A 15,945-nucleotide genomic window follows, 5' to 3' on the forward strand; every position below is an offset into this window, starting at 1 on the left:
CAGGCATTTTGCCACTCACATCCACTGAGCTGATATCCACTGTCAGACAGAATACTCACCATAAGGTGAAAATTTTTTGTGAGCTTGCTGGTTTACACAGTTTCTTCAAAATTTCAGTCATCCATAGCAAACCAAAACATTATCAAATTTGTTGTCAAATGAATAAGCAATGATGCACAAAGAATGTATTTTAGATCCCAGATTGTTAGGAGATTATTTAGGCTTACATGGACTAATATGAAAGTAAGTTCTTTCACATCTGTCCAGAAATATAAGAAGATATTTTGAAGTGATGCTTCAGTATTCCTGTATGTTTTTTGCCTAACAACACATGCCAGCAGTGCCTTTCCTACTGCGGCAGATATTCAGAATGCATTGTTTAGATGACCATAGCCACTGACTACTGGAAGATATGAAACAGATGCATAAAATCAATTAAAGTGTTCACCAGTAGTGAAAAACAGCACAGGTTAGAATATTAGAAGTGTTGTATATAAGAAAATATAAGTTTAAAATTTCTAATGCTCTTTTTGCTAATAGTGTTGCTGTATAGACATAAATTGCAAAGACAAGAAAGATCAGAAGTCCAGAAAGAAAGCCAAGAAAGAGTCCTAAATATTTAGCTCCTGTGAAAGGCAAGTTTGTTTTTGTGTCATGGACTACTTCATAAATATATGTTAAACTTCTTTGATAAATTTTGCTTTTATATGAAGCATGATGACTTCTTCAGTCTTAGCTTTAGCTGCAATCCTAACTCGGGCTAACAGGTAGGTTCTGTAAAGGTGTGGAGACAGCTACAAATGAAGAACATCACCATTCATTGCTAGGCAGTGTGGCACCCCAAATTGCCATCACCTTCAGGCACATGCGCTGAATTTGGTGCTTCACAGGGGTGGTTGGGAGCCTGTGGCAAGCTGGGAAAATAAGAGACAGTGCACAGAAGGAAGGCTGCAAATCTTTCATGTTTTCAAAGTTTGAGCCCTTCCAACTTAAGACATTCATCTGATCCTTGCTATACTGAATCACATATACACCAGAAAGAGAGAGAGAGAGAGGTAGTCTCAGGAGCAATGGGGTTGTTGGGAGTAGGAAGAGAAGAGAGCAACTTGTGAGTTCCTTATTTTCATAGGCCATTAAAGCTGAGCAATGCTCTCTGAGCTGTCTGCCAACTACATGCTGAATTCTTGGGTTCCGGGCTCAGCGTTTGAAATGCCATCATGGCCTGTTATTAGCTATTGAAAGCTTTCTCTTAATGGCTGCAACAGAACCTTGCTCATTAGCAGAGACTCTTGCTGTGCTTTCTCAGGGCAGATGCAGCTATATTTATAAAGAGTCCAGTTAGGTACTCCTCAAGCTGGTCTCACCAAAACTGTGTTAAATGGTAAAATGAGCCCTTGGCAACAAGAGTTGCTAGTGTCTGTCAGAAGTGAGGTTTGTTTAAATTATTTGGAAAAAGGGGGGTAGATGCTGCTTAAATAAATACTCTCCTCCCATGAAACATTTCCCAGAAATTAAAACGGGAGTATTTTTAACGTCTATTAATTGTGCAGGAGGATTTCTTGCTGATTTGGTCTATGGCCTTCACTGTTTAGCTGTTCTCTATCTGCAAAACTTAGGCAGCCTTGTGTCATGCCATGGGTTGGTGATGTTTATGTCATTAATTAATACTAGATGCTCTGCTGGAAGTTACATGGTAGGATGTATCTTGAATGCATTACTGTACAGTTTGTCAATAGATAGAGAATTTCAGGCTTTAAAAAAAAATATTTCTCTATTAAAGTGAAGAGTTAATCCATGCTGTGTCAAGAACACTGATTTTATGATGATGGATGATGAATGAAAGGTTTTAGAATAGATAAAGAAGTGTATAAGTTCAGGCTTATTACAGATCTTCCCTTGATTTCCCCCCCCCCTCCCCTCCATAATTTGTGGATGGGTCTCATACTTTGGCAAGTTCCCAGAACAGCATGTAACCATACTAGGCTGTTGGACATATGCTATTAAAACTGATTGTCCGTGGCGGTGTTCAGACAATTTATATGTTCCCTTAAACTTATTTTAAAAGGTCTTTTTTTTCCCTCTCTGTCTTGAAAGCCAGTTTCAACAAGTAATACCAAGAGGTTTTGATTTACTGTTATGAGTTATGGTTTTAAACGTCCTGGCACCTGCACAGGAAGGTGAAAAATATACTCTTGTGTTATGTTTTCTCAACCCTGCCTGGGATTTCAGGTACGTATGGCAGACTGTGCTTTTGCTGTTAAAAGGGTTCTCTGACATTCTACAGTGACTTTTAGTCATGGCTTAATATTTTGTTGATTATTTTTAGGCTAAGCATTACTAAATACGAAGTCTGTATATGTGGCAAATCTCTTAATAAGAATGGGTAATTTTCTGATCATCTGCAAAAAGATATGTTGTTTGGTGATTTCATTGCAATCAAAGAATCAGCAGTTATATACCTGACTGAGAGTATAAAATAACAAGAACTTACGAATGCTAGCTCTCTGTTAGTGACAGTTTTCCTAAGATTTTGAGGATCCCATCCATCACTTGTCCTATAAAAAACAACAGAGGTGACAAATCTGGGGGGTGCTGAATCAGTGCAGAAATAGTTGAGCATGGAAAACACCAGACTGTTTATGAGTATTTTGTATTCATTAAGACTGGGGATATACAAGTGTATTTTAATAATGGGTATATATCACATATATATATCATCGACCTGTTGCCATGCAATACTATCTTTCCTTCCTTTTATTCAGAAAGGAAAGGGTAGCAACCACAAATTTGATCATTTGTATCTCACTGAAAATATTTTCAACTGAAATATATATACATTTTTTCCAGCTAAACCTTTAATTAAGAATTTCCATTTTATTTGTATATGTAACACATATTTTTACTAGAATGAAGTGTTTTTGATTTGAAAGTCTTGATACATGGTTTCCAGGTTCAAATAAGAGTTTTTCAGTAGAAAATGAGCTTTTTCTTGTTGTTTAAAATTCATTCCTCAGCATGAAAAGAATAATTCCTCAAACTAAAAATTTTGAATAACTTGAATTTTGACTTTTTTTAGGTTGGTAGAAATATTCTAGTTTGACTTTTATTTGGGACAATATTTTCAATTTCCCCAAAATAATCAATAGTTTCCAGCCTAGCTCTACAGAGGCTCTATTTTATGCTGAGCTGCTCCCAGCTACACGCAACCATTAATTGAAGGAGATTAGAAATTCAAGTCTGACTTTTGAATAGCCTAATTTCTTAGTGAATAATGGGAAAAACTTCAGAGCAGCCTAATTGTAGAACACCACGATTAAATGGTGTTCTAGGCATCTAAAAATTAGAACCTCAGTTTTGCTTTTTATTAACATCAGTGGTCTTTTAAAATCTTGGTTTAATCATGCAACGAATTCTTGAGTTACACTAAGACTGGGATGTTGCAGAGGACAATTTTTCTGGTTCAGTGATCCCAACAGATGTTCTTTACCTCTTCTTTTTCTACAACTTGAAGTGAAGTGAAAGATGCGTTTGCTTTAGGTTAAGCCTTAGTACTGCTTATGTTTAAGCATGTAATGACTCTGTACTTGGAGTTGGAGTTGATGATCCTTATGGGTCCCTTCCAAATCGGGGTATTTATTCTATGATTCTATAATTCTTTGATTCTAGTTCTGGTTGCAGACATATCTGCTTGTTAAATTCTACTTTATGCATAGTTCATGCAAGTTTGCCTGATATGAGCTGTCTTTTCTTTCCCCTCTTCTATGTATGTAAAGTTGTCACATATATACAATAGTCACATGACAAAAATTCACAGTTCTTTTTTAATAGTATAGTTATTATTTCAGATTATTGTCATATGATCGTGAGGTTTGAGATGCTGTGGGGTGAGGAGTTTTCTGTGGGGAGTAAAAGTATATTTCCATACCTTTTACCAGAGTTTTCCTGTTGTTAGCAGGATTAAATGAGTATTTGCTTTTGAGTGCTGTGATTAAAAATAGGCTCATATTTATGAGAATTATAAGGCAGCCTTTAACCTGGAACTTATCCAGTATCTAACAGAGCTTTCTATTTATCAGTTTTTCTGAGGTGCTTCTGCAAAATCCGCCAGTTCAATGACATAATAGTGATGTCCATAAAACTGCATGTTTATCAGTTTCAGAATGGATATTTGTATAAACATCCAAGGCACCTCTTATATTGGCATTCATAATTCTTCACAGTATGCTATTCAGGCCATTGAGAAAAATATTTACAGATGGAAAAGCACAATTCTAAAGAAGCCATTTTATTCCTTGCATGTTATTAAAAAATATCACCTTAGTCTATGAAAATTACAGTGCATGTTTACTATTTTGCAAGTATCAGAGGGAAGCTTAGCCATACATTGAGAATAGGAGAGAATGTTTTTCATTTTTTTAATTCAAAGTAAGTAAACAGTTGTGCTTCTAATGATAGCAATAAGAACACTTTGGTATCTTAAGAGTGGTGTCATAAAGACCATTTAAATGCTTTTATTACCCTTTTGAACATCATTTTAATTAAATAAACATCTTACAGTGGACTTCAAAATGCTATAAAATTCCAGGAAGAATGTGGCCCAAACTGAAATCCGTTGAAATTTGTATGAATGATACTTTCCATGGACTTCTTGTTTAAGGAGGTTAGAACAGACTGTTAGTTTGCATTTTGATCCATCCTGTTGCGTGGAAGTAGACAGTTTTGCCTAGCTATTACGTAACCTCACTACGCTTTTACCATATTTGCTAAGTCTGCTTAAATAGTCTTTGTCAAAAACTTTCCGCATTCTTTGTCAGTGGAGCAAATGGCCATGTGGTGTGTTAGGGCAGATTTTAGAGTACCAAAATTCCTAACCTGTATGTATTTAGACAAGAGCAAAAGAGTAGAAAATGCTGTAAAATAAAGGCAGATTGAGTAACCTAAACATTCAATCTCTTGCATGTGGACGCCTCTTATGTGATTGTTCAACTCTTTGAACACTCTGATATGTATGCGTAACCTTGAATTTCTGTGAAGTTTGTGCTTTAATAAAATATATATATAATGGCTGGTTCTTAGCACCCTGATTGAAAATACTCCTGGCATGCGATGGGCAAAGTTTGATCCTTGGAATCATCCACCTGATTTGCATGAGCTACTTTTGCACAGATGTGTAGGTAAAGATACAATGAACGGGCTATGTGATGAAACTATAATACAGAGCTCAAGGTGGGCTTTTTAAATAGACAGAACTTTCACATTAATATCTTGATACTACATGTGGAATGAAAAGAGAGGCCTTTTCTCTAATAGCGTTTACAAAGACTTTCATGGATATTTTGTTATTTTAAATTGCATATTTATGCAGTAAAATTGAAACCTAATATTGACATAGCTCTGAAGTAAATGAAGAAATAATTGTCACCAGAAGGGTTGGCAAGTGTGCATTCAAGTAACTTAGGGACTACATTGCTCTAAATATATAATGCTAGTTGGTTTATGTTCTTTCAGATTTACAAAGCTTTTTCCCTCATCTCTTTTCCTAGTCTGTGTGCAAAACCTAAACATATCTAAATATAAAAAAAAAATCACAATTTTTCCAACAGGCATGACCAAGCATATGGCACAAATTACTTGCCTTTAGGTAGGACTCCTAAATTATGTTTAATCACAATGGTATCAAGCTATTTTTAATCAATACTTTTATTCTGAGTCACTTTTCCATTAGTGACAAGTGTAATGCTAACTCAACCTTTTGGGTCAAGGAGCATGTGTAGGTATAAGGTTCAAATATCTTTCTGAAAAATTATGTGTACAAAACAGGAATATTGGCTTTGTGGAGACAAGAAATAGCCCTGCAAGTTTAAACCAACCACCACCACCACCACCAAATATATATATATATAAAATGAGGAAATTAGGCAACCTACAACCACTACTTGTTAAAGTACCACATTAATGTACATTTATTCCCAGCCTCTCCCCCCAGCCTCTGAGTTCCCCTCATCTGCTGTAGCACCGCTATAGCTTTTTCTGTATGAAAGCCCATACTGCTCTAGGCTTACATCTGGACTGACAAGTGTGAACAAAATACAATAGAACTCATAAAACAAAATTTAAAAAATCCCAACAGAAATATGGCACCTTTAACAACCCCCTATCGTAAGTGCAATGTACTCCTTGCAGTGACTGGCTGTCACTGGGGAAGAAAGATAAGAGACATGTAATGCCTCCTGCCCCTAATCTCCCTCCTCACAAAGGTCAGTGTCTCAGCAGCACCCTCAGCATGTTCTCTCACTGTGCTGGGAAATGTTTCCCTCGCGTGCCTGGCATGCCGTGATGAATTTTTAAATTTTATTTTATTTTTTAATTTTTAATTTTGTTGTCTCTCCCTTTTTATGTCAGATGCTGACTTCTTCAGAAATAATCAGAATTGGAATATGAGCTTAAACCTTTTCCATGTTGTGGCAAGAGAGGCTCATGTGGTCCGACGTAGCAGCTGGCAGCTTCATGGCCTTGAATAGGGATTGAAACAGCATGGTAACTGATAGCAGACTGGGAGTAGGCAAGGTTTCTGTCTTGAACGATACTCAAATTTAATTTCATTATTGATTTGAGGTTGCTTGAAACTGAGGGTATAATTGGTGAAAGGTAGTGCTCATCCTTGGCCAGTGTATCTATCAACTTGCTGCCTGGGTGGGAGTATGAAGCAGGATTCTGCTTGGGTGACTCAGTGAGTTTGTCATTGTTCTGCCCTTTGGTTATTTCATCCAGAGATGCTATATATAGGTCGTGCATTCAGAACCACACCAGATGCACAGAGCAGAAAAACTGAATTGCTAAACACTTTTCTTTTATGAGCTACTTTTCATTTCCCAGAGTGTTTGATGGTATTCTGGCGGAGGGGTTATCTTTTGGTAGCATTTCACAAAGACTGCATGTTGTGTGATTGGGCAGGTATTAAACCAAGCTCAGTTTATTTCTGCGTTTGAGGATCACTGTCTTGATCTGTCCAAAATACTTAGGTTTCAGACTGTAAGGCTTTGAACTTACATAGTAGGAAGTACTTAGAACACTGTGATTAAGGTTAATTTGATACCTTTCACTAGAATTCATAAGAAATGGTGTCACCCCTTTACAATGCACAGAAAATTATAGAATAAACTAGAAGGTAGTACTTCTTCATAGCTTAGACCATTTTCATGCTAGCTTTATAGACCTAAAAATAACTATCTGCATAGAATTAAAATATTAAATTGTACTCTTATCTATAAAAGTGAAAAGCTTGAAGGGCATGCACTTATTACTGCACCTAAAGTGTGCCTATGCCTGCCAATTTTCAATTGGATTCAATTTTCTCTTTTTTTCCTTGATTTTTTTTTCTCTAAATTGTTGTATATTGGGAAGTAGAGCTGGTTGTCATGTAAGGTCTCAGTGTTCGGATGCAAAAATATTGAATGGTACTGGTAGAAATGCTCGTGCTTTACTCAAAAATAATAGCAGAAGTAATCCTATGCAATTTGTCTTACCATAGTACTTTGTCAAAGATAAAGAAAACTAGTTGTGTCCAACTTTCACTTCAATTGCTTTCCTTCAAAGGCTTTTATCAGATGTTTGATGTATATTCTTCCAAGTGCAAACAGCTAATAGTTCAACATACTCCAGTCTGAAAATGTTCTGCAGAGTAAGACAGATATGCAAGACACCTGGAAGGAATTTCGTATGATGCATAGCTGATCGTAATTTTTGACCAAAATCATTCTTTTATGTCACTTTACTCTGGCCAGAATCACTTTTCTATGGAAATTGTTTTGCAGCTTGTGTGAAGTGAGCTTGTGGTTGTGATTTGTTTCCTATTAGTATGGACTAGCATAGTAACTATGAAAACTGACTTTACCTGATGCTTTCTATGGTCCTTTTGTTGAGACCAGATAGGCAAATCCTCAGGAAAATAAACATGAAATTTTTTAGATTGCCTGTGAAAGATGAAGTGGATAAGCCTGATCCTCATGATGTAGTGTCTGTTCTGTGAGCAAATTAAAAACCCTCACTACAGATGTTTGTTTGGACACTTTCCCCAAAAGCTGTTTTCATATATGAAAATCCCAAAAGCTTGGGTTGTATTTTGTAGCTAGACAACCAGATGTGCAGACGCTGTCAGAGAAATGCTGATCCTGCATTCCATTAACCCGTGTGTCCTCTTTAATGTAGAGGACACAGTTATGCTGCGCACTATCTTTTACAGAGGTATCAGGGTGCCTATTTTTACAATGTGAGAAGGAAAAACAAGATTCAGCAGGACAGGAACATTTCTTATGTTAGCAGCCAAAACAATAAAATCTGCCTTAGAATTACTGCTTTTGAGTAGCAGTAATTCGAACAAAGATGTAGCAGTACTGTTGCGCAGCTTATACATGAATAGAAAGGAATAATCATGGTTGACATATTACTAGGTTGTGAGACATATATATATATTAATTTAATCAGCTTCCTTAAACTTGATCTAAATGTGGAACTTTTTGAAAGCCACATATCAGTGGTGTGTGTACTAATCCTATTATTCATTAATAGGATTAATGAGTATACCTCCTGTATAAAGCTTTTAAAATGTACCCTCTAGGTCCTAAACTTTTTTTTTTTTTTTTTGTGAATTAATTGTTGAGATAATCCACATATATGCAAGAACATTCTAACTTGAATTATATATCTCTTCATGGCCCTGAATTTTGCACTGCATTTATCACTGGTAAGCATTGTTTCTGTACCTAGGGGCATTCTAGCAAAAGAGTGAAAGTGAGTAATGTTATGCTGCTGCTTTTAATGGTTCTGTTTGGGCAAGTCATTTTGGATAAAAGAATTAAAGTTTTCTTTCTTAAAAATCATAAATTCACTCATCTGTAATTTCAAAAACAAATAGAAAAATTATTATTGTATCATAAAGTGCAAAGCAAATAGGTATTAACTGAAATAGAAGTTAATTAAAACTGCAAAAACTATCCTTGGTTCATGATGTCCTGGCTGGAGAAAGTATTTAAATTCATTCTCATCCATTTTTTTTGTTTCTGTAAACAGAATTTTTTTCTATACAGAAATTTAGTAAATTTGATTTCATCCGCATGATTACACGAGAATTGCATTCAAGGTGGAAATGGAATTTTAGAATATTGTTACTTCTGATATTTCCTTTAGGCTTTGCCAGCCCTGGGTACTAAAATCTAAGTTCTTCTGTATTGCTTAAAGCTGGAGTTGCTTCAAACTTTTTGATCAGGAACTCAGTGTTATAAGCTTACCTTTGTGAAAACTCATCAAATTCCTTGGGCTGTGGTTATATAAATTTGTCTAGCTTAGTCCTAGGCCTCTGTTCAGATTAGTGTTAGAACAGAATTTAAAACTTTTATACCACAAAAGACTTTCCTTATGTTATTTTCTTTTTTTTTGCGTGTCTTTTAGCTGTGACAAGTGTATTTGTATGCTTTATCTTACTATTTCTGAAACTAAGACCAGTGCAATCAATGTTCTTCAGTAGAGTTATCCAAATGGAGAAAAGGTAGGAAAACAGATGTTTTTGAAGATATGAGATTCAGGGTTTTGGGGTTTAGTCTGCAGCCTCTGGCATCTGTGCTTAAATATCATTAAGGGCAAGATTGCAGAACAATCTGTTCTGTTTCTGGATGATGAGTATAATGCTATGCAAGCCATGTCCTGCAACATCCTGTTCCACTTGGCTGGTTATAAGTCAAAAGTATTTCTTAGAGAAGTCTCTGATGAAGAAACTGGAATTTTCAAGTAGAGATTTAAAGTCTGGAAGCTTACCAATATTTCTCTTTTTAAGAAGAATATATTAATTAGATAAAAGATTAGACCCATTCAAATCATTGAAAAAACTCATTTTATTCACTGTGATAATCAGCATGATATGGAAGTGAGAGGTTAACATTTCAGTTATTGGCTGCTGCTTTTTGAACTACATGGTGAAAGAAAGGTTATGCTTACGAATAAAAATTACAGGTTAAGATAGTATTTGATGGCTGAAAATTTTTAGAAGTTAGTATTAATTGATAAGTGAGGAAATAATGAGGTAAATAAAAGTTAAGCAACAAAATGTGGAAGGATTTATTGGTATGTGAACAAAGTAAAGTTTAGAACATCATGTTAAAGCAAGTGGTGAGGTTGTGAGTTTGTATTAGCAGCAGAAGAAATGTGGTAGTGAGAGAAAGATCACTGGTATGATACAACCCTGCATTAAAAATCCTCATACTTGTTCTGATGTTTACAAATCTTCAAACTGTTACCGTGTGTTTGGGGAAAGTGGCACTTTGAGTGTGCAGCCATGCCTCATAGTGTCAATGCTAAATTAATTCATGTTATAGAACCCATTAGTGCTTTCAGTGCAGGAGAATATCTAAGAGCCTGCTGAAAGAGAAACTGTGTTTTCGTGTGTCTGATGACCCGCCCACTGGGGTTTCCTAGAACAGAGGAAGAGGAAGGTGAGAGTATGGTCATTTGGTTCATAATGGTATCTGGATAGGAATGTCTACATAGCTTTTAAAACAGGACCACTTGAAGACTAACTAAGAAAAAGTTATGCCCAGGATGTGTGTAGTATAGCATATATGTAGATAGTATATAGATTTATTTCCTAGATTGCTTTTGAAGAAGGGGAAAATGTTATTTTTCGTTGATAAATGGGATTAGTGTTCTTTGAGAGGCAGTAGTATCAGGTGAAAATCTGTATCTTTTTCCTGTGACAGTAAAATAATTTCAAAATGTATCTTTCCTTTATTCTTGCCTTTTTTTTTTTTTTTTTTTTCCTCCTTGATATCTGTATTGGTATTGTGCAAGATGTGTTTTTTAGTCAGCTTGTCTGCTTTGCCTCTAAATATTATTATTTTACATTGAACATAGGGAGATTATTTTTGGTAGCACATTTTAGTCTTCAAAAGTTGAAATTTGTTTTGTGAAGAACTTTTTTTTACTTCTGGAGAAAAAATAAATTGACAAAATTATACAACACTTGCTACTTCTTTCTCAACCTCTTTGCACTTCAGTATTTTAATCACTTGTCAAATGATTCTTCTCTGCAAAATTAGGCCATTATAGAAAAGAGTCAGGTGATTTACAGAGACACGTTTCAGAGATCTTACATTGGCTTAATGAAAATCCCAATAGTATAAATGGCTGTTACCTACTTTTTATTTATTTTGCAAAATATAACACATTGTACTTTCCCTGAGCTTAACTTTTGATGATTAGCAAGATGCAAGTTTACGTCTTTAATGCACTTCTAACAGAAAACTGTTTTTCAAACTACCTGAATGTTTGTTGTTCACTAACATGGCAGTTATTGTTAATGGAATAAGTTCAAGAACAGAACATACTTTTTTTTTTGTGTGTGTGTTTTCCTGATGTTCTAGAACAGTCTTTTAAACAGCAAAATAGAGTTAGGGAATAGATAAATGTTTTTCATGATACTTTATTTCATATAGATGCATATTTTCAAATGGAAGTCAGTGGGAGTTTTGACCTAGTTAGGCATATGCAATTTTAACCATTGTATTTCTGTATTGAGCTATGTAATGTAATTTTTTTTTTTTTGGCTTTGGTCTGCATACAAAACTTTATTTTAGAGGATTTTTATTTTATATATGAAACTATATTAATCTTGTTTTATCAATGTAGTGGATTAGCTTATGTCTCTTAGTATGGGATTTAAAGTAAGAGTCATCTGCTCCCATGAATGCCTTTTGTTTTGTTAGTCACAGATAAAATAAATATTCCTGGCTACATAACTGTATTTTAATCACCTTGTAAACCAAAAACTAATTAGATGAGGTGGTCTGTAGGAATGAAATAGAAGCAGAAGCATGAATGAAATATTAATAAAATTAGGCAGATGATGCAGTCCAGACCCCTTCTATTCATGGTACTTTTTCTGTGCACTAAATTGCCAGAGGTAGACACAAGTACTTTATGACCTTGTAAAAGCCTGACATTTGTGTTCTTTTTATACTAGCACTTAGTATATGCATTCAGCTTTCTGATAATAACTGAAGGAAAAATAAAAGGTGCAAAGAGGACGAATATATATGTTGCTATTTTTGCAACTAATCAAAATAACGGGGTATTTTAAGTATTGGTTTCAGGCAGTTGTTTAGCCATTTCCAGGAAAGCTTATCATAATGCTTACTGTTTACTTGAGAAGACAAACACCATGACTCCAAAGGTCCTCCCCTTCCTCCTTTCCCTAAGCTTTTGCTGAGCCTGAAGTCATAAGGTATAGAATAGCCTTTGGCGAGTTTGGGTCAGCAGTCCTGGCTGTCCCCTCCCATTTTCTTGTGCACCCCCAGCCTAATTGCTGGGGGGGGAGCAGCATGAGAAAGAGAAGACCTTGATGCTGTGTAAGCACTGTTCAGCAATAGTTAAAACATCAGTGTGTTATCAACACTGTTTTGGATACCACTCCAAAACACAGCACCATATAAGCTACTTTATCCCATCCAAAAGCAATACCATGCCTGAAATGAAGGGACCGAGTGAACAAGCAAAGGAGTAATGCAAGAAAAGAAAATGGCTGCAATAGCTTGACCGGAAGAGATCAGAAGTTCTTAAGTGCGTGACTCCGAGTCCAACACGAGCATTTGGGTGCTCCTAGAATTTTGTAGTAATCTTTTTTTTACTGTCTTGAATGAATTAGGTCTTTCATTCTCACTCATATTAAGTCTTCATTTTGTATCTTATTTTTCAGAGTGAAGCTCATGAATATCACTGATTGAAAAGGGTGTGTTTTTTTCAACACACCTCCCCATGGTTTTTCATTCATGTTTTTTGTTTCACGGGGTTTGGAATGTGGAAAAGGTTCTGTAAGTTTTGTATGTATTTTTAAACTGTTTTTCCTCCCTATAAATGGCTGAGTTGTCTTTGAAAAGCTGACTGCTATGAGGATGAGATCAATGTTAACCTATATGGATCATTTGAACATTGCTTTTTTGTCCTGCAGGGAACTTGGAGCACAGGGAACTTGGAGACACAGCACAGTGTTTCCTCAGCATCTGTGCAGAGACATTTTTGCTGACTGAGGAGAAACATTGTTTTGGCTTGTGTTTATTTACTCTTTCTCCTTCAGATACTCTGAAGCAGAGAAAGAGCAAGGAGGAGGATGAGCTAGCAAACAGTTGTGACTTCTCTGTAAATGCTTTGGCACAATAAAGCAGGTAATAGGCTGGCCATCAGCAGGGTACCTTCAATGACATCATGGATGTGTGTAACCTCAACTTAATTGGGGACTGGGCCTGTATATGGCTCCTTTTCACCTATTTCTTCTGCTGTTCTCCTGTAGCATATAACAGAACTGCACTCAGTGCTCCTTTTTGTATGTATGACAGTGTCCTCTAAACTTGTATAAATAAAACAAGCAAATGGTATTTTTTTCTATGAGATGCGATGCTTGAGTAAAGTGAAGTTTCACCTTTCTGCTTTGCAATGTAGATGTTGCCATTATGGAGAGCCAAACATCACTGCAGTTTATTCTTGCTGCCTATCAAGCTGCAGAATGACATCATGCCAAGCCTGGGGTCCTCTACAGAGGGCTATGCATATCAATGCATAATAAACTGTAATTTTACTATAGCTCCTCAGGTAGCCCTCATGAATGCTCTATTGTCACAACTGTCAGTGGCTTTATTCTTGCAATCATCCAGTTTTGAGGTTACAGGGATTACACTGAACTAAATTTAAAAGAGAATTTGTTGTACATCTCAAGTTACATCACCAAAATGTGAAATCTTCCACTACATTGATACAGTAGGTTATTCGGTAACAGAGAGAACCAGGCATAGCTGAGCAGCTTTTGCCATGATCATGGCATCGGAACTGTTGCTCATAGCTTTATTTGAGAAGGATAAAAATGTTCTACTCATAATGCATAAGGGGAGAGGTGAGAAAAGAGGTATATCCCTTTAGCTGATTGATAAATCCTATTTCATCCTTCCAAATGATTTCCATCTCTTTGAAAAGGCTATATATGAACACACTGTCAATATTTTCCTTTTTTCTTTAAATTTGTGTAGATCGTTGCTCTGTATTTCATCCAGTCATTGTTCCCACAACTTGCTTCACGTAATCCCTGTTCCTTTCTCACCTCCAAGATCACATTCAATTTGAATTTGTATGGTGAATTTTGCTTTGAGGGAAGCAAGCTACAGTTGCTTTGTGCATTTGTTTCTTGCCACCTTCTCCCCCCAAAGTCTGTAGGTTTTTGAAGTCGGCCTTCTGAAAGGACGTGGAACACCACAGGCAATCATAATTTTGTGTTAACGAAGTTATTTGTCAGTGAATTAAAATTCAGAAGTGGAAGTTTGCAGTTAATTAAATATGAAAAATGACCAAAAAGTGCACTAGGCCCTGTTTTTTCATTATTAAGTCCCATTTATCTCACACTGCATTTTCAGCTTTCAGTATTATGCAGATTTTTGGCATTAACCATAAAATTTAAAAACAAGAGTGAATGAAAAACATGTTGTGATCAGTTAACAATGGAAAGCTAAAATCCTGCAGTCTGGCTGTGTGTAAACCAAAAGTCATTGACTGAATTTTCAGGTAATGGTCTCATAGTCTCAAGTAGCTGGAAATTAAACAATTGCTCCTGTGTTTAAACACATTACTTGTGATCTAATTACATTTGCTGTAAACAATTATGCCTATTCCTTATTTAGCCTGCCAATGCATCCACTTAGGCTTACATGATTCATTTTGTCCTCACTTTAGGATAGATCAAAATGTTGCACTGAAGCAGGAAGTTAGGACTAAGAATGTGAAATTTATTTGAATTTGTGTAAATGCTAATTAGGCTGATGTCTATCTGATTTGAAATATGTTTGTGAAGGCACAGACTTGCACTAGTCTAGACTACAAGTGCTTCCTCCAGCTGTCACTGAGTGCTCCCTATATTTGTGCAAGTATTCTGCACTTATTTCAAGGTACCAGTAAATAGCAAATAGAAAGCATTGGGTTGTATATTTCACCCCAGAGTATGCTATTATTTTTTTTTTTTTTCAATGCTGATACCTACGCAGTTGCTTTGGTTTATTTATTTTTTTTTTCCACAGAAAATGTATATGCCATTACTTAAGTGACAGAGAATAGTCTCTCTTAAGGTGAAGGGTGGGGGAAAGGAATAATGTTAATGGCTGCAATTGGGCAGCAAAACGTATGTAAATTCATACATTTTGACTTTTTGTGTGAACAGATGGTAGATTAAGGCAAACGTAAAGATATTTCCTCCTGTGATGATTTTGTAAAGCAGCGTAGCAGATTGTCAGATTGTACACTGTTCTAATGGGACAGATTTTCTTACTGCTGGGTTGTGGTGGTGGTGCTAAAACTATGTGAATTGCAGCTCAGCGCTGTGTCCTGGTGGATCAGTGTTTGCAAGTATCTGCAATCATACAGATCGGATTCCTGGGTGACTCTGCCTGTGAAGGGTAATAATTTCTGGCTTCTTGATCTCCCTTCTCTTAGAGCAGATGTCTGAAAGTAAAGGCCACAATTGTATTCAGTTCCCCAAAATCCAGGATGCAGCTTTTTAACTCTTCTGAGCTCTGAGGCTCCATCCAGCTACCTCCTCCCCTTTGCTCCCCAGGAAGGTAACTTTCCACTCTTGGTTCCATTTAGGTCCCTCTAATAGCACTCTCCAGCTCTGAGTGGCCAAACTGCCTTCTGTTTCTTCTTTTTCAAGCCTCTTTTCACCACCATATAAACAGGCTGCTCTTTGCTCTAAGAAACAACGTGATATGCACTTCTGCGATGAGACTGGGAACATGTTACTGGCCGAAGGCTGTCCACTGGGTAGCAGCCGCTGAGATACTTTGTGGAACTGAGAAGCTGTAACACCCACCTTGACAGGACTGATTCAGCATAGGAACTTGAAATTTCAACCTCACGGCTGACCAC

The 15,945-nt window shown here is 36.3% G+C and overlaps 2 protein-coding genes across 12 annotated transcripts in view; one reads left to right on the plus strand and one right to left on the minus strand.

Moving 5' to 3' along the window:
* Positions 1 to 15,945, minus strand: part of B3GALT1 (beta-1,3-galactosyltransferase 1) — a 160,829-nt gene that overhangs the window by 41,862 nt on the left and 103,022 nt on the right. For 8 of the 10 annotated variants that reach the window (XM_080601021.1, XM_080601020.1, XM_080601014.1 and 5 more), the window contains one exon: positions 2,492 to 2,555. The exons of 1 other annotated variant lie outside the window; for it this stretch is intronic. The gene's annotated coding sequence lies outside the window, so the exon portion shown is untranslated. Of the gene's footprint in view, positions 1 to 2,491; positions 2,556 to 7,526; positions 7,675 to 15,945 lie in introns of all 10 variants that reach the window. One more of the 10 variants, XM_080601019.1, reaches the window with a different exon arrangement.
* The window catches only part of LOC308198518 (uncharacterized protein), a 196,227-nt gene that overhangs the window by 33,479 nt on the left and 146,803 nt on the right, over positions 1 to 15,945 (plus strand). The window lies entirely within an intron of this gene.

This window comes from Anser brachyrhynchus, assembly GCF_964034855.1.
Source record: "Anser brachyrhynchus genome assembly, chromosome: 7".
NCBI lineage: Eukaryota > Metazoa > Chordata > Aves > Anseriformes > Anatidae > Anser > Anser brachyrhynchus.